Here is a 24,638-nt window from a genome sequence, read left to right as displayed (position 1 = left end):
CTAAGTATGGTTGACTCATGCTTGGGTTTCAATAACTATCCAAGTGCAATACCCATATTTACTTAGACCATCTGAGCCACTCAATGGCAATTTGAGGTGCATTTCCAAGACATTGGCTTTGTCCTTTCTCATAGACTCATGCAGCATGGAAGCAGGCCCTTCAGCCATACTCATCCGTGCCGACCAAGATGCCTCATCCCAGCTAGTCCCACGTGCCTGCTCTTGGCCCATATCCAAGCGTGGACAAGTGGAACTGGAAGAGCGCTGGTGCTGTACATGGCAGCCCCGCCAACAGCCTGTCTCGTCTGCTTTCTTCTTTTGCTGTTTTGGTCTGTGTTTTCTGTGTTTCCTTGTATGTTTTTAGTGTAACTTTAGTTTTTGTATTATGTGGGGGTGGGGGGGGAACCTTTTTTTATCTCTTTCCTCAACGGAGATGCGACTTTTCCATCCTATCTCCGTCTGCACTGCGGCTTTAACATCGTGGAGCTGGCGATCCCTTTGTTAGTGATCGGCTGCAGGAGCTCCAACCGCAGGGGCAGTGATCTCAGTGTTTGCGGGGACATCACGCCATGAGGACATCCCGGAGTGTAGTGCGAGTGTGGACGGCATTCTGACTGTTCAGGCGGCAGGGACTGCAGAGAGAGTGACAGCGGTCTGTACAACCCTGGTCACATCACAGTGAAGAAGCGTGTGTGTGTGTGTGTGTGGCCCGGACATTGAACCGATGGTCTCTGCTTATGCTGTGTGCCCTGGGGATTCTCACACGCCGCTGTGTTCTATGTTTAATTTTTTTTGTGGTTATGTATCTTGTTGTTTTTTTGTATGATGGTTTGCAAATCAAATTATTTGTATGTTTACACACTTGGCTAATAAATTAATTACAATTACAAGAAGCATGGAAGGCTCAAAGCCTCGAATGATATGTTTCTGAAGGTCATTGCCCCTGAGCTACCTTGCAGTGCTAACGATCTCACTGTATGTTTTGCCTGGTTTCAATGCTCTCAGGCCCTACTGCTCACCGATATGAAGTAATGTAAATAACATTAAACTGCGATGATGGAATCTCCAAATGAAGCAGAGGTAAGTCTCAGTCTACGTGGTGTGAAGGAGGTTATTTGTTTAGTTTAGTTTAGAGATACAGCATGGAAACAGGCATTTCGGTCCACTGAATCCACACTGACCAGCGATCACCCATACACTAGTTCTATCCTACACACTAGGGTCGATTTACAGAAGTTAATTAGCCTACAAATCTGTACGTCTTTGGAGTGTGGGAGGAAAGTACAGCATCCACAGAAAACCCATGTGTTCACGGGGAGAACGTGCAAACTCCGTGCAGACAGCATCCGTAGTCAGGATCGAACCCGGGTCCCTGGCGCAGTAAGGCAGCAACGTTACCACTGCATCACCGAGCCACCGCGAGTTGTGCAGTACAATAGTAGTGTGAAAGAAGCTGCTCTAAGTCTGGATGCTCTGGCGTTCAAGCTCCTGTATCGTCCCCCAGAAGTTAGAAGAGAGGAAAGGGAATGGCTAGAGAGGCAGGCATTAATTCCAGTCTTCCCAACGCAACTAATAGCGTAAAATTGTGCAGTCTGGCTGTGCGCAAATTGGCAAATGTATTTGCTTGCTAGTTAATAACAATCATTTCTGGCAATCAATTGGCTACGTGGTGGATTTGTGACATCCTCGATGTACAAAAGGCGCTAAATAAATACAATTTTGCTTTTTTTCTTTCCTCATAGGCCTGCCCCTGGTTATCAGCATTGGTAGCATCACATTCCCAGGCAACATCCAGGACATCTATCTTCAACCTGTACAATAAAGAAGGGTCTCGACCCGAAATGTCACCTATTCCTTCTCTCCAGAGATGCTACCTGTCCCGCTGAATTACTCCTGCTTTTTGTGTCTCTCTTCGATTTACTCCAGCATCTGCAGTTCCTACCTACACAAAGAAACACACAGCCTGCTAGTACAAATCTTCAACTACTGCTTGCGCCAAACCGCACGGACCTATCGAGGGTTTGAACCTTCCTTTAGCCTCCCAATAACTTGCTCATTTCTAATCCCTGCTGGTTCTAAGGAGTGGCATCACGAGCTTGACTTGTGGCTGTTGTTGAAACAGAATGATAATGCTGGACTGGCAAGGTATAACATAACCGGCCTCTCAGCCCACTGTACCTTGCTAAGCGAGACTTCCTGTCTATCATTGTCCTGCACCCAACTGGCGGATATCAATGCAGGGAACATGGTGCGCAAAATGAACGCAGCAAATAGAAATCAGGAGCAGCAATAAAGCACCTACATTATCTGCCTGGCAGCATCAATGAAATGCACTGTCTGTACAGAGGTCATTGACAACTGGTCTTATAACCAAATGCAGCGCAAATAACGTAATCTGCCACTCACCTCCCTTTCCCTGCACCTCTTTTGCATGAACGAGGAGGACTGACCTGAGAGGTGTGCTTGCTTCCTCTGCCTCTATCAGAACTCCGCATGGAGGGGGCTACGTTGAAGCTAATGCTGCACACATAACCTGTCGCTCTTCCACACCTGCCGAAAGCCCAGAGCTTTGGGGCAGAGGACTTGAGAATTGCTACAGAAAGCTCATCTGCAGGACAGTGTGGGGCTATCAGATGCTGCCCCCTGGGGCTGTCAGATCTTCCTTCCCAATATTGCCCCTCCACATTGCATAGATAAACGCTTCAGCAAATGCTCCCCGCTATCCGCGCAGTGCGACCTTGTGACTGCAGGTCAAGACTCCTAAAGCAAAACGGTGAGAGAATTTCACAAAGACGTCTCAATTGGAATGTAGGATCCATAGCGTTATTCCACGGTGACTGTGATTTACGTTACCCTGGTTGCGAGTTGCAACTCCTGACCAAACCGAATAAGGTTTTTGTTAAGACACACGATGGGTCATCTCAAGCTCCTGGCCTGACCCACAACTCTGCAAAGGCGCAAATACCAACATCCACTCTCGTGCACCTCAGGAACATTGTCATCTGGCTTCCAGGTAAGATGCATTAACTGCTTGGGGTTTGCAATGGAAAGTTCTCAATAGCTGGACCATTATTTGAATCTTGACATTCTCATCTATGATTATATGCATTGCATGAATTAGTTGCAATTTTATTCTAACTGTGGGAGATGCCTTGTGGCGGCAGGTTGGCACAGCGGTGGAGATGCTGCCTTACAGCGCCAGAGACCCGGGTTCCATCCTGACTACGGGTGCTGTCTGTTTCGGTGTTTGTACGTTCTCCCTGTGACCGCGTGGGTTTTCTCCGGCTGCTCCGGTTTCCCCCCACACTTCAAAAACATACAGGACTGGAGGTTAATTGGCTTCAGTATAATTATCCCAAGTGTGTAGGATAGCACTAGTGTACGGGGTGACCACTGGTTGGTGTGGACTCGGTGGGCCAAAGGGCCTATTTCTATGCTGTACCTCTAAAGTCTAACAAGTGTGGTTCAGCCAAACTAACCAAATGATCCATGAATGAAGAAACTCATCCAAATCTTTCCGTTTAGTTTAGTGATACAGCATGGAAACAGGCCCTTCGGCCCACAGAGTCTGCACCAACCACAATCCCTGCACATTAACACTATCCTACATACACTAGGGACAATTTTACATTCTTACCAAGCCAATTAACCTGCAAATCTGTACGTCTTTGGAGTGTGGGAGGAAATCAAAGATATCGGAGAGAACTCACGCAGGTCACGGAGAGAACGTACAAACTCGGTACAACCAAGGACCCGTAGTCAGGATCGTATCAGGGTCTCTATTGCTGTAAGGCAGCAACTCTACCACTGCACAAATCAGTTTGAAAAATAAAATGTTTTTGTGTTTTGTTCAACTTATTCCAGCATCAGGGCTGAATGTTCTTTCCTCGCAGCGTGTTTAGCTGGCTGTCAATGTGCATAATCGTGTGTCATCATAAACTGCATGCGTTTGCAGAGATCGTGACATTTTATTCCTGGGATGGAGAATATTAACACGCTTGATAAGTGCTTAGACACGTGGCAAATGCTTGCTTTGCAAAAGGTGGAAAGTGGGTTGGAATTTCTTGGATCACATCCGTGCGGTAACAACACCACATTAGCTGAAGGGAATCAACACTCAAATCCCTTGCCAATGCTGAACGCAAAATGCGCAAATATGGCGGCATAAGTAGGGAAAATAAACCAGTTGCTGTTTTTGCCGGGAAAACGCATCTCTCAGAACATCAAGCATCCGACTGAAAGCAGTCTCCGTGTGTTATTTGGGGACATGATCAAGCATGGCTGGGAAAACCTGGTACATAGAAGTAACCTGTACTGGACGTGAACAATCAGAGTCATGTTAGGTCACTGATCAGTCACCACATTGTTGGACCACATCCAATGGCAAGGTGAAGCTCTTTCTGTCTTAAGGGCCTGTCCCACTTTCATGAGGTAATTCACAAATTCTCCCGAGTTTTCCCCTTGATTCAAACTCGCAGAATGTTCGTAACGAGTCCGTAGGAAACCGTAGGTGTTCGTAGATATATCGTAGCGGCTCGTTATGCCAGGCGTAGGTTCTCGTGGCATCAGGTAAGTCGGGACGGTTTTTTTCCAGCCCGACAAAAAATGTCCACTAGTAAAAAAATGGTCGGGATGAAAGAAATTGCTACTTTTTACTTGTAAGGAGGGCATTGAAATAGTCGTGGGAATTCGCAGACATACTCGTAGGAGTTTGTAGGAGTTCGTGAACATAGTCGTGGAAGGTGGTAGGAGTTCGTAGATTACCACCATCTTGATTTTTTTTTTAGGTCCTTTAAACTCGGCAGAGGTTTTGAATTAAGTCGTGAAAGTGGGACAGGCCCTTTAATCATATGGTTTTACCTTGACTCTGTGTACACTTAATGTAAGGTATATGGGACTAGGGACTAGCGCAGGTATATGGGACTAGGGGAGATTATGTGTTCGGCACGGACTAGAAGGGTCGAGATGGCCTGTTTCCGTGCTGTAATTGTTATATGGTTTATAACAGCATTGGTGTACACGGAGAGCTTTGGGTCCGACGGTAAAGGTGGCATTTGCTATGCTTGTTCTCATTGGCAGTGGCATTGTGTATAAGAGTCACCAGGTCTTGTTGCAGGTTTATAACAATTCAGGTAGGCCGCATTTGGAGTATCATGTACAGTTCTGGCAGCTCCATTACAGGTGGGATGTGGAGAGGGTGCAGGAGGGTTACCACAACACTGCCTGCATTAGAGGGTATTGGCGATAAGAGGAGGTTGGACAAACTTGGATAGACACAAAGTGCCGGAGTAACTCAGTGGGTCAGGCAGCATCTCTGGGGAAAAAGGATGGGTGACGTTTTGGGTTGGGACCTTTCTTCAGACTAAGCATTTGGACAAACTTGGATTGTTTTCTCTGGAGCTTTGTAGGTTGAGGGGAGATAAAATTATGAGAGGCAGAGTGTCACAGTCTGCCCTCTCCTCATTCTCATCCACTTCACCTCCCAGTACTTTTCCACCGGCCCCTCCTTCTCCTCTCCTTCTCCTCACCTGCCTGCCTGCCACGCCCCTCTCATCAGCCCAACTCTCCTCACCTGTTGCACTCAGTTGTCTCTGATCACCAATTAACCCGGTATATAGACTCTCCTCACCGTTCACACAGTGCCAGCTTGTTCTCAGCATTCATGCAAGACTCTCCAGCGATTTTCCGACTGCCTACACGGATTCGAACCTGCCTGCCCCTGACCATTCCATCCTGTCGTCTTCCCGGATATCACCTCAGCCTTCTGTCCCCGACCACGGCCTTCGTCCCGTACCTCCTGGTTTCTGTCTGCCTCTCTCCTGGGCTGTTTGGTGTATCCCTGCAACGGTTCCTCGACTTCCTGCCTGGCTTCGACTCTCCCTTCGTCTGTCCCTCGCTGGTTTGTTTGCATCGTGTGTTGGATCTCCTGGTTGCCGGACCTTCTGCTACCCCGACTACGTCTCCTGCCTGCCCCTCTTCGGAACCCTCGCTCAATCCTGAGCCTCTGTGTGAGTACGGTGTACCCATTCCTGTGTTACTACTCTGTGTTACAGTATCGTAATAAAGTTCCGTCATCCTCGGGTGGAAATGTCAAAGATTAGAGGGCTTAGCTTCAAGGTCAGAGAGGGGAAGTTTTACGGAATGTGGGGGCAAGTTTTTTTTAAATGGGTGCCTAGAACGTGCTGCCAGGGGTGGTGGTGGAAACGGATACGATAGTGGCATTTAAGAGGCTTTGAGATATGGACATGCAGGGAATGGAGTGAAATGGGGGCAGAGGTGATTTGTTTAAAGGCATCATGTTTGGTGCAAACATTATAGGTTGACATACCTGTTATTTTACTGGCCTGTTCGATGGGTCCATGTTATTTGATGTTATGTTGCCCCTACTCCAGTTTGATGAGAGGTCTAACGAGAAAAGAGTGAAGATGGCGGATAGACTTTATTCAATTTGAAAACGCATGTTTCAACTTGATATAAAGCAACCTCCATTTCTATTTATGAAATTAATGTTGAAGCGGTGCGTTTTAATCATTATTTCTTAATCATTGTTTTCAATCTCCATCAAAGTTAAATGGCAGTGCTCTGATGTTTGTGTGTTTTTTATTGATGTGGACATTGTTGGCAAGGCTGGCACTAGCGCTTCATTCTGAGTCACCCTGCACTGAGGAACTCTGAGGACAATTATAAATCAACCACTTTGTCGACCAGTAGAATTCCTGCCCGACAAGCCACATGTTATCGAGTTGGTTTTAAATAACAGTCCGACACTTTCATGGTCACCAATATTGATACAGTCCACCTTTGTCATTATGAACTCGTAGCTCCTTAAAACATTGTCGGGAGCTCGCAGGTCACAGGTTGGTGACCTGTTTTTATGGAGCTCCCGCGGCAGCAGCTGCGTCCGCTGGACTGGAGGGCGGCAGCTTCGACCACCCCAGGCCGCGGAGCTTGAACCGGCCCGTTTGCGGAGCTCGGTTGAGCCGCGGGACTGAATTACCATCGCCCGGTGGGGTAACAACATCGGAGGCCTGGATCGCCTCAGCGCAGAGGGAGAATAAGGAGGGAACAGACAGTGACTTTAAGACTTTTGCCTCCATCATAGTGAGGGGGTGCCTGGTGAACTCACTGTGGTGGATGTTAATTTGTGTTTATTGTGTGTTTTGTTATTTATTATTTATATGTATGACTGCAGGCAACAAAATTTCATTCAGACCAAAAGGTCTGAATGACAAATAAAGGAATCTAATCTAATCTAAAAGTGGCGTCACAGGTAGGTAAATAGGGTTGTCAAAAAAGCTTTTGCCACATTGGCCTTCATCAGTCAGGATATTGGGTAGAGGGTCTGGGTCTGAAGAAGGGTTTCGGCCCGAAATGTTGCCCATTTCCTTCGCTCCATAGATGCTGCTTCACCCGCTGAGTTTCTCCAGCATTTTTGTGTACCTTCGATTTTCCAGTTCCTTCTTAAACATATTGGGTAGAGAAGTTTTGAGGCAATGCCTGTTGCAGTTAACCAAGATGTTGGCAAGGCCACATTTAGAGCATTGTGTTCAGTTTTTGGTCACCATGTTTTAAGAAAGATGTCAAGCTGGGAAAGGATGCAAAGAAGATTTACGAGGATGTTGTCAGGACTCGAGGGCCTGAGCTATAGGGAGAGGTTGAGCAGGCTATGAGGGTAGGGGGATGAGGGGTGAAGTTACAGAGGTGTATACAATCAAGAGAAGATTAGATCATTCAAATGCACAGAGTCTCTTGCCCAGAGTGGGGGAATCGAGAACCAGAGGACATACTGTAGGTTTAAGGTGAGGGGGGGGGGGGGGGGGGAAATAGGAATCTTTTACACAAAGGGAATGTGTGTATGGAACAAGCTGCCATAGGAGGTAGTTGAGGCACATACTCAAAGGTTCAAAGGTTTATTGTCACGTGTACCAATTAAGGTACAGTGACACACTAAAGTTAACTAAAGACAGCCATACTGTAAAAGCAACAAGACACACATTAAAGTTAACATAAACATCCACCACAGCGGATTCCCCACATTCAACTAAAAGTGATGGGGGCACCTTTGTTGCACTAATGCATTTTACAGAAATGAATGCAGACAATGACACAGAAATGCAGGAGAAGGCCATTCAGCTCCTGAAGATCAGTATAAACAATATCACATTCCCATTTAGCTCAATTTCCCTCAAAAGATACAGAACAAAAATCCCAGTCCCATTCATTAAAGCCTCACGATGCTTGACTTCCCCAGCCTACTGAGAGAATCGTGTGATTTCGCTCCCACTGGCTTTAATTTGTTTATGTCTCCTCCTTCAGGATCTTCCACCGAGGGAAATAGTTACTCTTGTAGAAACATAGAAAATAGGTGCAGGAGTAGGCCATTCGGCCCTTCGAGCCTGCACCGCCATTTAATATGACCATGGCTGATCATCCAACTCGGTATACTGTACCTGCCTTCTCTCCATACCCCCTGATCCCTTTAGCCACAAGGGCCACATCTAACTCCTTCTTCTTAAATATAGCCAATGAACTGGTCTCAACTACCTTCTGTGGCAGAGAATTTCAGAGACTCTCAATCTCCTCTGCAGAATCTTTTATACTTTGTTCATAACACACTTTTGTCCCGTGTGTCAATTTTCAGCCATGGGCAGGTAAGTGACAACAACCTTACCTATAGTGGCGCAACGGCAGAGTTGCTGCCTTACAGCGCCAGAGGCTCGGGTACGATCCTGACTATGGGTGCTATCTGTACGGAGTTTGTACATTCTCCCAGTGACCGCACAAATATTCTCCAGGAGCTCCGGTTTCGTCCCATATTCCAAAGACCTGCGAATTTGTAGGTTTGTAAAGCTTTGTAAAATTGTCCCTAGTGTGTAGGACAGAGCTAATGTACGGGGTGATTGCTGGTTGGTATGGACTTGTTGGGCTGAAGGGCCTGTATCTTTAAACTAAACTAAACGTTTGGGGCATTAAAGTGCCTGGTACTTTGGAAGGTCAAACTAACTTTGCTTTACATTCAATGCTATTACCCTTGTGAGATCCACCAGCAACATGCTGGAGATGGTTGTTAACCTGCACTGAATCAGCCACGTAAATACTCCCATTATAATAACAATTCTTAAAATAACAACTGGGCTGCACGGTGGCAAAGCAGTAGGGCTACTGCCTTACAGCGCCGGAGACCAGGGTTCGATCCTGACCACGGGTGCTGACTGTATGGAGTTTGTACGTTCTCCCCGTGACCTGCGTGGGTTTTGTCCGAGATTTTCAGTTTCCTCCCACACTCCAAAGATGTACAGGTTTGTAGATTAATTGGCTTGGTATAAATGTGAAATTGTCCCTAGTATGTGTAGGGTAGTGTTAATGTGCGGGGATCGATGGTTGGTGCGGACTCGGTTGCCCAAAGGGCCTGTTTCCGCGGTATATCTCTAAATTAAACTCGAGGAGGCAAATTCTGCCCATAGTGCCTGCCTTAAATCTCTCCCCTCTCACATTATGCCTATGTACTCTAGTTTAAAATCCCCCTACCCTGGGGAAAAGACTGTGGCCACTCACCTTATCCAAACCTCTTGTGATTTTATAACCCTCTATCAGGTCACCCCTCAGCTCCGGCACTCCAGGAAAAAGAGTCCAAACCCCTCAAATCCTCCCATCCCCGTAACATCCTCAGCAGTTTTTTTTTTTTTTTTTTTTTTAATTCTTCCCAGTTTAATGATATCCATTCTGTGTTAGAACAATCGGAATTGTCCATCGTACCTTAAGTGTAGTCTCACCAACGTCTTACTGCAGAACCAACGAAGGTTTCATTTGTGGTACATAGAAACATAGAAATTAGGTGCAGGAGTAGGCCATTCGGCCCTTCGAGCCTGCACCGCCATTCAATATGATCATGGCTGATCATCCAACTCAGTATCCCGTACCTGCCTTCTCTCCATACCCTCTGATCCCCTTGGCCACAAGGGGCCACATCTAACTCCCTCTTAAATATAGCCAATGAACTGGCCTCAACTACCCTCTGTGGCAGAGAGTTCCAGAGATTCACCACTCTCTGTGTGAAAAAAGTTCTTCTCATCTCGGTTTTAAAGGATTTCCCCCTTATCCTTAAGCTGTGACCCCTTGTCCTGGACTTCCCCAACATCGGGAGCAATCTTCCTGCATCTAGCCTGTCCAACCCCTTAAGAATTTTGTAAGTTTCTATAAGATCCCCTCTCAATCTCCTAAATTCTAGAGAGTATAAACCAAGTCTATCCAGTCTTTCTTCATAAGACAGTCCGGACATCCCAGGAATCAGTCTGGTGAACCTTCTCTGCACTCCCTCTATGGCAATAATGTCCTTCCTCAGATTTGGAGACCAAAACTGCACGCAATACTCCAGGTGTGGTCTCACCAAGACCCTGTACAACTGCAGTAGAACCTCCCTGCTCCTATACTCAAATCCTCTTGCTATGAAAGCCAACATACCATTCGCTTTCTTTACTGCCTGCTGCACCTGCATGCCTACCTTCAATGACTGGTGTACCATGACACCCAGGTCTCGCTGCATCTCCCCCTTTCCCAATCGGCCACCATTTAGATACTAGTCTGCTTTCCCGTTTTTGCCACCAAATAGATAACCTCACATTTATACTCTCCATACATTTAACAATTCTTCCTGTCACAGGTAAACAGGGAGCATGCAGTTCATTGAGTGTCGGTAGGCTGTCAAACTAGTCACAACAGGGACATGATAGAGCACACTCTATTGATATTTCAAACATCATAGTTTACATTTTTGAACTGAGGTAGATGTTACATTTAGCAGTAGCTCCATTCCAATGGACTTCAAAAGAATTTGGAAGAGTATTGGCACAGGATTCATATCTGGGACATGAACTCATCTGCTTCGGGTTACAAATGTGGTTGGCTGCAGTCCTGAAGGTTCAATCAAATGATGGGCCAGTTGTAACAGCCCCACCCACATAAACCACATCCCTCCCCTCCTCTCTCCAATATTTTCATACTTTAACGAACATTTTTATTTCACTCCGCTGTTTGTTTCCAGACAGATTCTGTGCATCATTGTGGGAGATGTTTGTAGGAACCCCAAGGGTAACCTTGGGGCAGTTGGCAAGGTGCCTACATACTCTCTGCAGGCTCGCCCTTACCTGCTGGATATTTGCAGCAACGGCGGTCTCTGTTTTGTTCTTTTCACAAAAGCAAAAACATTTTATTTAGCTCCTGTCCTGCAATATTTAACAGCCAAAGGTGTACGCTTAAAGTTGTTGCTGTTGAACCCGTGAACATGTGGTGCATAACAGGGCGGCACGGTGGCGCAGCAGGAGAGTTGTTGCTTTACAGCACCAGAGACCAGGGTTCGATCCTGACTACAGGTGCTGCCTATACGGAGCTTATACATTCTCCCCGTGACCACATGGGTTTTCTCTGGGTGCTCAGGTTTCCTCTCGCGCTCCAAAGACGTGCAGGTTTGTAGGTTAATTGGCTTCGGTAAAAACTGTAAATTGCAGTGTGTGCTCGTGTAACGGGGATCGCTGGTCGACGTGGGCCAAAGGGCCTGTTTCCACACTGTATCTCTAATCTAAACTAAACTGTACTAAACCTGTCCTATCTATGTACCTGTCCAAATGTTTCTTAAAAGTTGCAATAGTACCTAAAAAAAAAAACCTTAAAAAATGTAAACAAGTTCTCACAAATAGAATTGTAATCATCAATAGAAAATCCGTCTGAAGAAATGTTCCGACCCCCAAATATCACGTATTCATTCCCTCCACAGATGCTGCCTGACCCGCTGAGTTACTCCAGCACTTTAGGTCCTTTTTTACAAAAAAGACTGATCCTTGTTTACAGGATGTTATCTCATTCTACAAGCATTTTCTCCTCCAGTTTTCTGCAGTGTTTTAATCATTTAACCAGTCCACTCTGGCCACCAAAATCCTGTATCCAATTTCCTTCACCGTGCCAACCCACCCTTACTGACCATCTCTTCAGCTGACCATCCTCTTCCCCATTTTGTTGCTTGTTTTCCCCACATTCTCCTGCTTACCCGGGTTGCAAACATCACTGGTCACCTGCAGATGTGGAGTCTTCCACATCTGCAGGTGATGTGTTTGTTACATTTCGTTCAAACCTTGCAAGAGGCCTGGATAGAGCAGATGTGGGGAGGATGTTTCCACAAGTGGGGGAGTCTAGGACCAGAAGCCGTAGCCTCCGAATAAAAGGACGTACTGTAAATTAGAAAGGAGATGAGGAGGAATTTCTTTAGTCAGAGGGTGGTGAACCTGTGGAATTCATTGCCACAGACGGCTGTGGAGGCCAAGTAAGTGGATATTTGTAAGGTGGAGATTGATAGATTCTTGATTAGTATGGGTGTCAGGGGTTATGGGGAGAAGGCAGGAGAATGGGGTTGAGAGGAAAAGATAGATCAGCCACGATAGAATGGCAGAGTAGACTTGATGGGCCGAATGGCCTAATGCTGTTCCTACAATTTATGAACATTTCTGTGGGGAGCCACTAGGGGCGCTGTAGTGATGGCAGCCTCTGCCTACAGTCTGTTGTGTTCAAGAAGGAACTGCAGATGCTGGAAGATCGAAGGTAGACACAAATGCTGGAGAAACTCAGTGGGTGCAGCAACATCTATGGAGCGAAGGAAATGGGCGACGTTTCGGGCCGAAACCCTTCTTCAGACCCAGCCAGTTTGACCCAGCCAGTCTGAAGAAGGGTTACGGCCCGAAATGTCGCCTATTTCCTTCGCTCCATAGATGCTGCTGCACCCGCTGAGTTTCTCCAGCTTTTTTGTGGTACCTTCTGCCTACAGTCTGTCTGTTTTTCTATCTTTTTAAAATTTCTATTCTGATTTAAAAGTTTGTTTTGGAGGTTTCTTTAGTTTTTCTATGTGGGGGGGGGGGGTAGGGTAAGGGGGAAACTGTTTTCCAGTCGCATCTTGGCGAGAATGCGACTATTCTCCGAGTCGTGTCCTCGCGGCCTACAAACTGGATCGGTGCGGCCTTTCCTGCCGGGGACCGGCCAATGCTTCAGCGGCGGCGCAGCACTGGATTCACCGTGGAGCGGGCGATGCTTCACCTGGGATCACCGTTTGAAGCTCCGGAGTATTGGGCCTGCTGCTTCAACATCACAAAGCTGTGGTTCGTAGAGCTTCCAGCGCGGGCGGCGCTGACTTCCACATCGCGGAGTCCTGGGACCTTTTGCCGAGGGCCGCCAGCGTGAATCTCCGCCCAGCGCAGCCTGTGGACTTTGGGAGCCGCGGTCTCCGGTAGGAAGTGGCCGATTCGGATGTCCAAGTCGCTGAGGTTGTTCTCCCGTTCCGACGTCGGAGTTCCAGCATCCCGGCGAGAGGGCCTGAACATCGGGCTGCCGTAGCGGCGCCAGCGAGGGGTTCGGGAGCCCCCCGACCACGGGTGAACAACAGAGGAGGATGACTGAACTTTGGTGCCTTCCCTCACAGTGGGAAACTTATACTCCGCTGAGTGGGGATGTCTATGTTAAAGACTATCATGTTCTGTGCTCCAGTTTTTTCATATGGCTGTATGGTGACCACACATTTCACTGTACCAATTGATACATGTGACAAATAAATGTCTCTTGTCTTGTTGTCTTGTTTTGTGATCTTAGTCGGGGATAAAAATTGGTCAGGGCACAGGTGATTACACTCTTAGTCTTTAAAATTGAGCAGAGGATCTTTTATGTCCAATGAGGCCCTGTTTATAATCTAATCGGATGTCCTGAATACTGGGCTTGCAACCTACATACCTTTACACAGAGGGAGCAATGACAGGGCCGGACTAATCAATAGATTGATCCGTGCAGCATTACTCCCAGCGTTTTAGGGATATCTAAGTAGTAGATGTACAGGGCGAGGAGATGTTCAAAACAGTTCAATTGTGAGATGGCTTCATGACCCGTGGTGCTGGGACATCATCTTTCAGCTGAACAAGACGTTGGTGAGTACACAAATGCTGGAGAAACTCAGCGGGTGAGGCAGCATCTGTGGAGCGAAGGAAATAGGCGACGTTTCTGGATTGAGATCCTTCTTCAGACACTGCACACTGGGGACAATTTATAGTTTTTACCGAGGCCAATTAACCTATACACCTGCACGTCTTTGGAGCGTGAGAGGAAACCTGAGCACCCGGAGAAAACCCATGTGGTCACGGGGAGAATGTATAGGCAGCACCTGTAGTCAGGATCGAACCCTGGTCTCTGGTGCTGTAAAGCAGCAACTCTCCTGCTGCGCCACCGTGCCGCCCTGTTATGCACCACATGTTCACGGGTTCAACAGCAACAACTTTAAGTGTACACCTTTGGCTGTTAAATATTGCAGGACAGGAACTAAATAAAATGTTTTTGCTTTTGTGAAAAGAACAAAACAGAGACCGCCGTTGCTGCAAATATCCAGCAGGTAAGGGCGAGCCTGCAGAGAGTATGTAGGGACCTTGCCAACTGCCCCAAGGTTACCCTTGGGGTTCCTACAAACATCTCACACAATGATGCACACAATCTGTCTGGAAACAAACAGCGGAGTGAAATAAAAATGTTCGTTAAAGTATGAAAATATTGGAGAGGGGAGGGGAGGGATGTGGTTTATGTGGGTGGGGCTGTTACAACTGGCCCATCATTTGATTGAGCCTTCAGGACTGCAGCCACCCACATTTGTAGCCCTAAGCAGATGAGTACATGTCCCAGATATGAATCCTGTGCCAATACTCTTCCAAATTCTTTTGAAGTCGAAAGGAATGGAGCTACTGCTAAATGCAACATCTACCTCAGTTCAACAATGTAAACTATGATGTTTGAAATATCAATAGTGTGCTCTATCATGTCCCTGTCGTGACTAGTTTGACAGCCTACTGACACTCAATGAACTGCATGCTCCCTGTTTACCTGTGACAGGAAGAATTGTTATATGCTTAGAGAGGACCACACAAGAAACCTTCGTAGGTTCAGCTGGAGGTCCTGTATTCTAACTAAGTCCAGTTGAGAATTGTGTTCAGTTTTGGGCACCATGCTATAGGAAAGATGTTGTCAAGCTTGAAAGGGTTCGGAGAAGATTTACCAGGATGTTGCCAGGACTCGAAGGACTGAGCTATGGGCAGAGGTTGAACAGCCCAGTACTTTATTCCTTAGAGCGCAGTGGGATGAGGGGTAATCTTATAGAGGTATACAAAATCATGAGAGGAATAGAGCAGGTAAAGGCACAGTGTCTTTTGCCCAGAGTAGGGGAATTGAGAACCAGAGGACATGGGTTCAAGATGAGGGAGGAAGGTTTTAATGGGAAACTGAGCTGTTTACACAAAGGGCGATGGGTGTATGGAACAAGTGCTGGAGGAAGTATTTGTGGCATGTACTATCGCAACATTTTAGACGGGTACATGGATAGGGGAGGATAAGAGGGATATGGGCCAAACGCAGGGCAGATGGAATTAGTGTAGATGGGGCATGCTGGTCGGCCTGGTTAAGTTGAGCTGAAGGGCCTGTTTCCACGCTGTACGATTCCGAGTCCCTGGTGTGCTGGCTGATGGAAATCTAGTTAAAAATATCCCACTGTTCTTAACAGGAATGCTACCGCACAACATTTAATACAAAGCGTTATGAGGGATATTAGGACAGGTGTTCAAAACCGGTAGGTTGCATGCATTGCCTGCCTCACAATTAAAATAACTCACACAAGCCCACGCATAGACATGCTACTTGAACAGAAGAATTGGACTCCATCCAGCAAGGATTAACATGGCCTTTTCAAAACACCACAATACTGCCATTGGCCTTCATTTTGAGCATTTTGGAATGAAGTATTTCTTTGGTTGTAACAAATGAAGCTCTTGTTTCGTGGTTGACAATATGCCTGTTGAAAGTGTATATTTGGTCTGGGATGTTATGTCGAGCATTTAGACTTTATCCATCCACTGAGCCTGCTGTGTCCTTGCCAGGGCTAGACAGGAACTAGGGCACTATACCTCCTGGTCCCTTCTTAATACAGCCATTTGTTTGAAGGAGCTGTGCCACAAAATTGTCAGCACCTTTGCGGGCAATGGAACAATGATCAGTAACCACTTTCTTTTCCACCTTGTTCTTTGTTGCACTATAATTTGATCAGTTTTGCATTCCGACTTTACTGATTTATCTGATGCAGTCATGATTTAAGCTTGCTGTCCACACCACAAATATCTTCTCTATTGGTAAATTTGTTATCACCATTTATGGATCGTTCGTGTCTTATTTAGATTTATTTTTAGAGATACAGCGTGGAAACAGGCCCTTCGGCCCACCGAGTCCGCAAAGCCCAGCGATCACCCTGTACACTAGTGCTATCCTACACACTAGGGACAATCTTACAATCGCAGAAGCCAATTAACCTTCAAACCAGTACGTCTTTGGAGTCTGAGAGGAAAGTGGAGCACTCGGAGAAAACCCACGCAGTCACGGGGGAACGTACAAGCTCTGTACAGACAGCACCCGAGTTCCGGATCGAACCAGGGTCTCTGGCGCTGTGAGGCAACAACTCTACGCCACTGTACTGACTTTCGGAAGCTCTCTTTAACATTCACTGCAGAGGCCTTGCATACATGATGACAAAGAGTCTTTGATCAGAAATGTTCACTTTGTTTCTCTTTCCAAGATGCTGTTGACCTGCTGAGTGTTTCTTCTGCCAGTTTCTGATTTTACTTCAGATTTCCAGAATCTACAGATTTTATGCATGCATTGCGAAGTTCAGTCTCTGGAAAGAATTGAAAGCTTTTTATCTGAATACACACAGCATTTTACAACGGGAGATGTGAATTAACAGCACAAGCAGAAGTAAATTGGTACCATCTAAGAATCGCACACAGGCATGGTTGCTTAGTGACCAAGGTAGGCCACTCCAGGATACTTTCAGAAGAGATAGGAAAATTGAAAAGGCACCAACCCCCAAAAGAAGGGATAGAGACAGTGGAGAGGAAGGGTGTAATAAAATGAACTGCAGGTGGTGGTTTAATCCAAAGATAGATACTAAATGCTGGAGTGACTTCAGTGGGTCAGGCAGCAGCTCTGGAGAAAATGGATAGGCGATGTTTCTTCAGACTGATTGTAGTGGGGTGGAACTGGAAGTAAGAAAAGGCCAGGACAAATCGAGGAGGGTGGTATTCCCTTTTCTCTTCCTCTTGAATTCCCTCTTGAATTCCTTCTGAATTCCCTCTTGGGATCACAACATCCCCAGCCAACAATGGACCATTGTGGGCTCCACCCTTTCTTGGTCATCTGCTGCCGGCCCTGATTTGTCCTGGTCTTTTCTTACTTTATGTTCCTACCCCCTACGATCAGTCCGACGAAGGGCCTCAACCCAAAACGTCACCCACTTTTTTTTTATCCAGAGATGCTTCCTGATCTGCTGAATTACTCCAGCACTTTTATGTCTATCTTTGGAGAGGAAGGATCTTGGCTCCGAGGACAAATCGAGAAGAAGGGTATCAGTTTGGATGAAATTAAGTAGTTGGAAGTTGCAGAAAACACTGCTGGGAGTTGTCTCTTAGTCCCCGTTCATTAACGCCAGTGTGGGGAACAGAGGAAAGCATAAAACTAAATAGTAAGATAATAGTCAAAAACAACATGTTAGCTTCAGCAAATCAAATGACAGCGGGTCGCACAGTGGCACAGTGCTAAAGTTGTTGCCTTACAGCGCCAGGGTCCTGGGTTCGATCCTGACTATGGGTGCTGTCTGTATGGAGTTTGTACCATCTCCCTCTGACCAGCTTGGGTTTCCTCCCACATTCCAAGGCCGTACAGGTTTGTAGGTTAATTGGCTTGGTGCAATTGTAAATTGTCCCCAGTGTGTAGGATAGTGTTAGTGTGCGGGGATCGTTGGTCGACATGGACTCAGTGGGCTGATGGGCCTTCTTCCGCGCTGTATCTCCAAACTAAACTAAACTAAACTAACAGTGCTCGTATGAAGGAGAAATTGATGGACTGAGTAAGAGATGGTTTTCTTGGTTGCTATGTTAAGGGCAGCTCAATGGCGTAGCTGGTAGAGCAGCTACCTCACAACACCAGAGACCAGGGTTCGATACTGACCCTGGGTGCTGTCGGAGTGGAGTTTGCATGTTCTCCCTGCGACTGTGTGTGTTTACTCTGGTGCCTGACTTTCCTCCTACCTTCATGTGGGTTTGTAGGTTAACTATCTATATCTATCTATATTACTAAAAGTCTGATCTTGACCACTTTCTGTTCTGTATATTGATTTTAGAAAAAACGCTGCCACTTGTGGCTGTAATTTTTGGCCATCTTACTCAGAGTCCTCCTCCGCTGTGCAGGACAAGAGGATTTCTCCCATCGATTAAAAATAAAAGTTATTAATGTTTAAAAAATGTTGAGATTCTCTCTCCTGAAGGCCACGCCCCTTCCGGAGGGACTATAAAACCCGGAAGTGTTCAGTGCCTCAGTCAGTCTTTGCAAGATGGAGGAGTGAGAGGATCAAGTCTCTCTGTCCGAGCTGTGAATAGCACTGAACACATGTCTACTAAACTGTGAGTGTGGTGTTACTGACCTTGAGTGCCCTTAATGTGGTTTGAAAATGAAGATGTGGTTGGTTTGAAATAAAGCACAGCAAATGGTAGGTGGTGATTGGTTTGAAATGGCAAATGATTAAAAGTCTAAACTTGACAACTTCCTGTTTGCACTGTATATTGATTTTAGATAAAACGCTTCCTCTTACGGCTGTAATTTTTGGCCATCTTACTCAGTCCACCTCCGCTCATCAGGTGCAGAGGATTCTTCCCATCAATGAAAAATAAAAGTATTATTAGTGTTTAAAAAATGTTGAGAATCTCTATCCTGTCAATCCTGCCATGAAGGCCATGCCCATTCCAGTGGGAGGGGGGAGGGGGATTATAAAACCCGGAAGTGTGGGTGTGGCTCAGTCTCGACTGTCTGAGCTGTGAATCAACTGAACACACTGAATATCTACTGAACTGTGAGTGTGGTGTTTATGTAGGGTTTATGTGCTGTTTTGTGATGTTTGTGTGATGTTTTATGATGATTTTATGGTGGTTTCACCCTGTTTGAAATGGTATGAAACTGCATTTGACTGTGGTGGCCTTGCACCCTGCTTGAAATGGTATGAAACTGCACTTGAATTTGGTGGCCTTGCACCCTTTTTTTAACCTTTCCCTAGCACACTCCTCCGTGCCAGCGTGCCTGAAAACCACCACTATCATCCCGGTGCCCAAGCAGACAATCATCAACTCCCTCAAAGACTACAGGCCTGTTGCTCTTACATATGTAGTCTCCAAGTGCTTTGAAAGGCTGGTCCTAGGTCACCTTAAAAACTATCTCTCCTCCCCCCCCCCCCCCCCCTCACTCGACCCACACCAGTATGCATATAGGGCTAATAGATCTACAGAGGATGCCATAAACACTGAGCTCCATGCTGCACTACAACAGAGGAGAAGGGATCATATGTCAGGATGCTTTTTGTTGATTACAGCTTGGCTTTTAGTACAATTATACCCAGCAAGCTGATCACAAAAATGCTAGACCTTGGCCTCAGCAGTCAACTGTGTCGGTGGATATTGGACTTTCTCAGTGAACGCCCACAGACAGTGAGACTTGGACCCTACACCTCGACATCCCTGACCCTCGGCACAGGAGCACCGCAGGGCTGTGTGCTCAGTCCGCTCCTCTACGCCCTATACACACATGACTGCTTGCCCCATCACCCCGCAAATAGGATCATAAAATGTGCGGACGATACAACCGTGGTGGGGCTCATCTCAAATGGGAACGAGGTCGCCTATAGAGAGGAGGTGCACAGACTTTCTGAGTGGTGTGCTCACAACAATCTCTCTCTGAGCACTAAAAAGACAAAGGAGATCATCACTGATTTCAGGTGACATAGAGCGGAGCTCAGGCCACTGGAGATAGGGGGCGAGGAGGTGGAGAGGGTGCCTAGTTTTAAATTTCTGGGGATCAACATCAGTGAGGATCTTAAATGGTCTGTGAACTCTGCTGTAGTTGTAAAAAAGGCGCAACAGAGACTTTACTTCCTCAGAACACTGAGGAAGGCCCATCTGTCTGCTAAACTGCTGGAGTCTTTCTACCGCTGTTCGGTAGAAAGCATACTGACTTACTGCATAACTGCCTGGTTTGGGAACTGTTCAGCAGCTGACAGAGCAGCTCTCCAGAGGGTGATAAAAACTGCCCAGGGTATCATTGGACTCCCCCTGCCCCCTCTGGAGGACATTTACCACTCCAGATGCCGCAGCAGGACCTGTAATATCGTGAAAGACATTACACATCCTTGTCACCACCTTTTCACACTGCTGCCCTCAGGAAAAAGGTACAGGTCGCTAAAGTCACGCACTGCCAGACTCAAGAACAGCTTTTACCCATCAGCAATCTTGGAACTGAACTCTGTCTCGGGGGCGGGTTATGGGGAGGGGGGGGGGGGGGGGGGGGGAGACAGTGTTAATTTATGTAAATGTGAATCCATGGGTTGGTTTGGGGAGGGAGGGAGTGTAAAACGTATGAGTATGTGAATATTGAAGTTCTTTTAAATGGAGAGAGACACAGTAACCTCGTTGTATGCGACACATGCAATGACAATAAAGCATTCTGATTCTGACCCTGCTTTAAATGGTATGAAACTGCACTTGAATTTGGTTTTCTTGCACCTTGCTTGAAATGGTATGAAACTGCACTTGAATTTTGTGGCCTTGCACCCTGCTTGAAATGGCATGAAAGTGCACTTGAGATTGATTGGTGGCCTTGCACCCTGCTTGAAATGGAATTTCAAGGAATAGCAGTGAGTCAACTGCCAGCCCACCAGCCGTGAGTGAGCTGCCAGCACGTCGGGCTTGAGTGACTGAGCTGCCACCCCAAGAATCCATTTGGCCCACAATGTCCATACTAGCCTTCTGGAAACCAGTCCCTCCAGCCCACAACATCCATACTGGTGCTCCAGAACACCCCCCCCCCCCCCCCTCCCCACCCACACTGGCCACCAATATTGGAATTGGGGGAGAGGTGGAATATTGCGTTGGGGGACCAGACAGCCCTTTTTTAATTTTAAGCTGTTTTTTTGGTAAGACTCCATTTTGAAAAAAATTGATCTGTCTTTTTATTGACAACTAAGATTAAAACATTTTGTTTTGTGTCCCTCTCTGTGCCACTGTGTCCCTCTCTGTGCCACTGTGTCCCTCTCTGTGCCACTGTGTCCCTCTCTGTGCCACTGTGTCCCTCTCTGTGCCACTGTGTCCCTCTCTGTGCCACTGTGTCCCTCTCTGTGCCACTGTGTCCCTCTCTGTGCCACTGTGTCCCTCTCTGTGCCACTGTGTCCCTCTCTGTGCCACTGTGTCCCTCTCTGTGCCACTGTGTCCCTCTCTGTGCCACTGTGTCCCTCTCTGTGCCACTGTGTCCCTCTCTGTGCCACTGTGTCCCTCTCTGTGCCACTGTGTCCCTCTCTGTGCCACTGTGTCCCTCTCTGTGCCACTGTGTCCCTCTCTGTGCCACTGTGTCCCTCTCTGTGCCACTGTGTCCCTCTCTGTGCCACTGTGTCCCTCTCTCTCTAGCCTGCGAGTTGGGGGCTATGCGTGAGTGGATAGGGCACGGATGGGGTAAAAGGAGTGAATTAATAATACTCTAATATCAAAGGGGGTGGTTAGTGTGTGTGTGTGGTGGGTGGTTAAATAATGTGTGCGTGACGCCGCAGGCTGCCCCCCCCCCCCCCCCTCTCCACCGCAACTGCTTATTGAGGGGATGGGACCCAAAGGGTCCCACATTGGTCTAGTCCTCCATAAATTGCCCCTAGTGTGCAACGAGTGGATGGGAAAGTGGGATAACATAGAACTAATGTGAACAGGTGACCGATGGTTAGTGTGGACTCGGTCGGCCAAAGAGGCTCTTTGCATGCTGTATTTCTAATCTAAACAAAACTAATGAGGGAAGGCATTACCTTGAAACAAGGAACTGCAGATGCTGGTTTATACCAAAGATAGACACAAAGTACTGGCGTTCTTGAGTCTGAAGAAGGGTCCCGACCCAAAGCATCACCCACCCTTTTTAGCCAGAGATGCTGCCTGATCCGCTGAGTTACTCCCACACTTTGTGTCTAACTTTGAGGTAGAATTCTGCATTATGAGAAAGGGTTCCGTGGAGACCCAGGAAACTGCAGATGCTGGTATCTAGAGTAAAACGCAAAGTGCTGGAGCAACCCAGTGGGTTAGACAACACGATAGAGAATGGGTGGGCGATGCTTCAGGTCGGGACTCTTCTCCAGATTGGGAAACCGCTCTGTGTTTCACTCAAGAAACAAACGATGTTTAGGAGTGCTCGTTGAGGATCTTTTGAAAGAGTAAACAGAATGCGATAGAGCTGTAGATAATGACTAAAAGTAACTTAATTAAATTTAAAACCAGCAGCATATTTCTGATCACAGCAAACTACAAAGGCATGAAGTGAGAGTTGGCTGTGGTGTTGGGAAGCAACTTACAAGATGACAAAACAAACAATGCTAAATATTTAAATAATTAATACTTCCCTTACAAGTATATATCCCAATAAGGCCAAAACAGCAGAAAAACACATCCAACTATGGCCATCAAGAGAAGTTGAAGATATTTCTAGATTTCTCGGGGAAAAAAAACATACAACTATGCCAAACAAAACAATGAACCAGAGGACTGGGATCAATTCAGCAAAGGAATAATCAGGATTTAATGAGGAGAGGAAATAGAAATGAACTAGAAAGAGTAAAATGAGAAACAAAAAAAACCTTTAGACTACAATAGATATTTAAAAAGGCAGAGAATAGCAAGTGTTAATGTGAGTTTCTTACAGACCCAGGCAGAGGAATTAAAGACACATTTTGTGTTGAGGAGACACAAGGAATATCAGATGCTGGAAAGTTGAGCAAAACACAAAGTGCCACAGAAATGCCGGAGGAACTCAACAGGTGAGGCAGGCATTTCTATGGAGCGAGGGCAATAGGCGACGTTTCGGGTCGAGACCCTTCTTCAGACCTCAACAGGTCAGGCAGCATCGGTGGAGGGAATGGATAGGTGACGTTTTGGGTTGTGACACATCTTCAGAATGATTATAGTGGGGGAAGAAAGCTGGACAAGGAGGTGGGACAGAACAAAGCCTAACGGGTGATGGGTGGATGCAGGTGGGTTAATTGGCAGATGGGTGGAAAAGAGATTTAAAAAAGTGTCAGAGAAGGGGAGTGACATAGGTGGTACACAAAAAAGCTGGAGAAACTCAGCGGGTGCAGCAGCATCTATGGAGCGAAGGAAATAGGCAACGTTTCGGGCTGAAACCCTTCTTCAGACTGATCGGGGGAGGGGGGGGGGACAAGAAAGGAAAAAGGAGGAGGAGCCCGAAGGCTGGGGGATGGGAGGAAACAGCAGGGGGACTGAGGAAGGGGAGGAGATAGCAAGGACTAACAAAATTGGGAGAATTCGATGTTCATGCCCCCAGGATGCAGACTCCCCAAGCGGAATATGAGGTGCCATTCCTCCAATTTCCGGTGCTGCTCGCTGTGGCATAGGTAGGATGGGACATGGTGGGTAAAGAGCGGTGGGTAAAGAGGGGTGAGATAGTGAGAGAAATGGAAGAAATTTCAAAATGGAGGGTAGGCCAAAGGAAAGAGAGCAGCAGAGTTGGCGGGAGATTGACTTAAAAATAGAGATTCCAATGTTCTTACCACTGGGTTGCAAGCGGAATAAGAGGTGCTGTTCCTCCATGTTGCATGAGGCCTCGCTCTGGAGGCCCAGGATGGAAACGTCGGTATTGAGAAAGAGAAAAAAATCTTGGAAATATTAGAGAACCGTAGGGTTGGAATTCTAGAACATAAACCAGTGCAGCACAGCAAGGGGGCCCTTCGGCCCACAATGTTTGTGCTGTACATGATGCCAAGTTAAACTGATCTATTCTGCACGTACATGGTCCATGTCCCTCTATTCCCTGCACTTCCACGTGCCGATCTAAAAGCTTCTTAAACAACACTATCATATCTGCCTCCACCACCACCCCTGGCAAAGAGTTCCAGGTCTCCACCACTCCCTGTGGAAAACTAGCCCCACACGTCTCCATTAGTGTTCAATTTCAATTTAATTGTCATTTGGACCCCTTGAGGTCCAAACGAAATGCCGTTTCTGCAGCCATACATTACAAACAAATAGACCCAAGACGCAACATAATTTACATAAACATCCATCACATCGCTGTGATGGAAGGCCAAAAAAAACTTATCTCTCCCTCCATTAAATGTTTCCCCCTCACCTTACAGCTTTGCGGTCCAGTGTTGGACATTTCCACCCTGGGAAAAAGGTTATGAGTGTCTACCGTGTCATAACCCTACTCTGCCTCTCATCATTCTACATACTTCTGTCATGTCGCCTCTTAACCTCTGATGATCCAAAGAAAGCAATCCAAGTCTGTTCAACCAGCCAGCCATGATCACATTGAATGGTGGTGCTGGCTCGGAGGGCCGAATGGCCTACTCGTGCACCTATTGTCTAACCTCCCCTGTAGCTGAAACCCTCGAATCCAGGCAGCATTCTGAAGAATTATGAGTTAATTACGAGTAGCTGAAAGAAATTAGCAGAGGTAAAAATATTAGGATTGAAGAAATTAAAGATAATAAATCCCAGGAC

The 24,638-nt window shown here is 46.7% G+C and overlaps 1 protein-coding gene across 1 annotated transcript in view; it reads left to right on the top strand.

The window, feature by feature from the left end:
- The window catches only part of LOC129702308 (mastermind-like protein 2), a 454,918-nt gene that overhangs the window by 17,660 nt on the left and 412,620 nt on the right, over positions 1-24,638 (top strand). Inside the window, exon 2 of the mRNA XM_055644038.1 lies at positions 1,743-3,013. The gene's annotated coding sequence lies outside the window, so the exon portion shown is untranslated. The remainder of the gene's footprint in view (positions 1-1,742; positions 3,014-24,638) is intronic.

This window comes from Leucoraja erinacea, chromosome 12 (assembly GCF_028641065.1).
Source record: "Leucoraja erinacea ecotype New England chromosome 12, Leri_hhj_1, whole genome shotgun sequence".
NCBI classification, from domain to species: domain Eukaryota; kingdom Metazoa; phylum Chordata; class Chondrichthyes; order Rajiformes; family Rajidae; genus Leucoraja; species Leucoraja erinaceus.
Note: the sequence above shows the minus strand (reverse complement) of the source record. Positions and strands in the feature narration are given on the sequence as shown.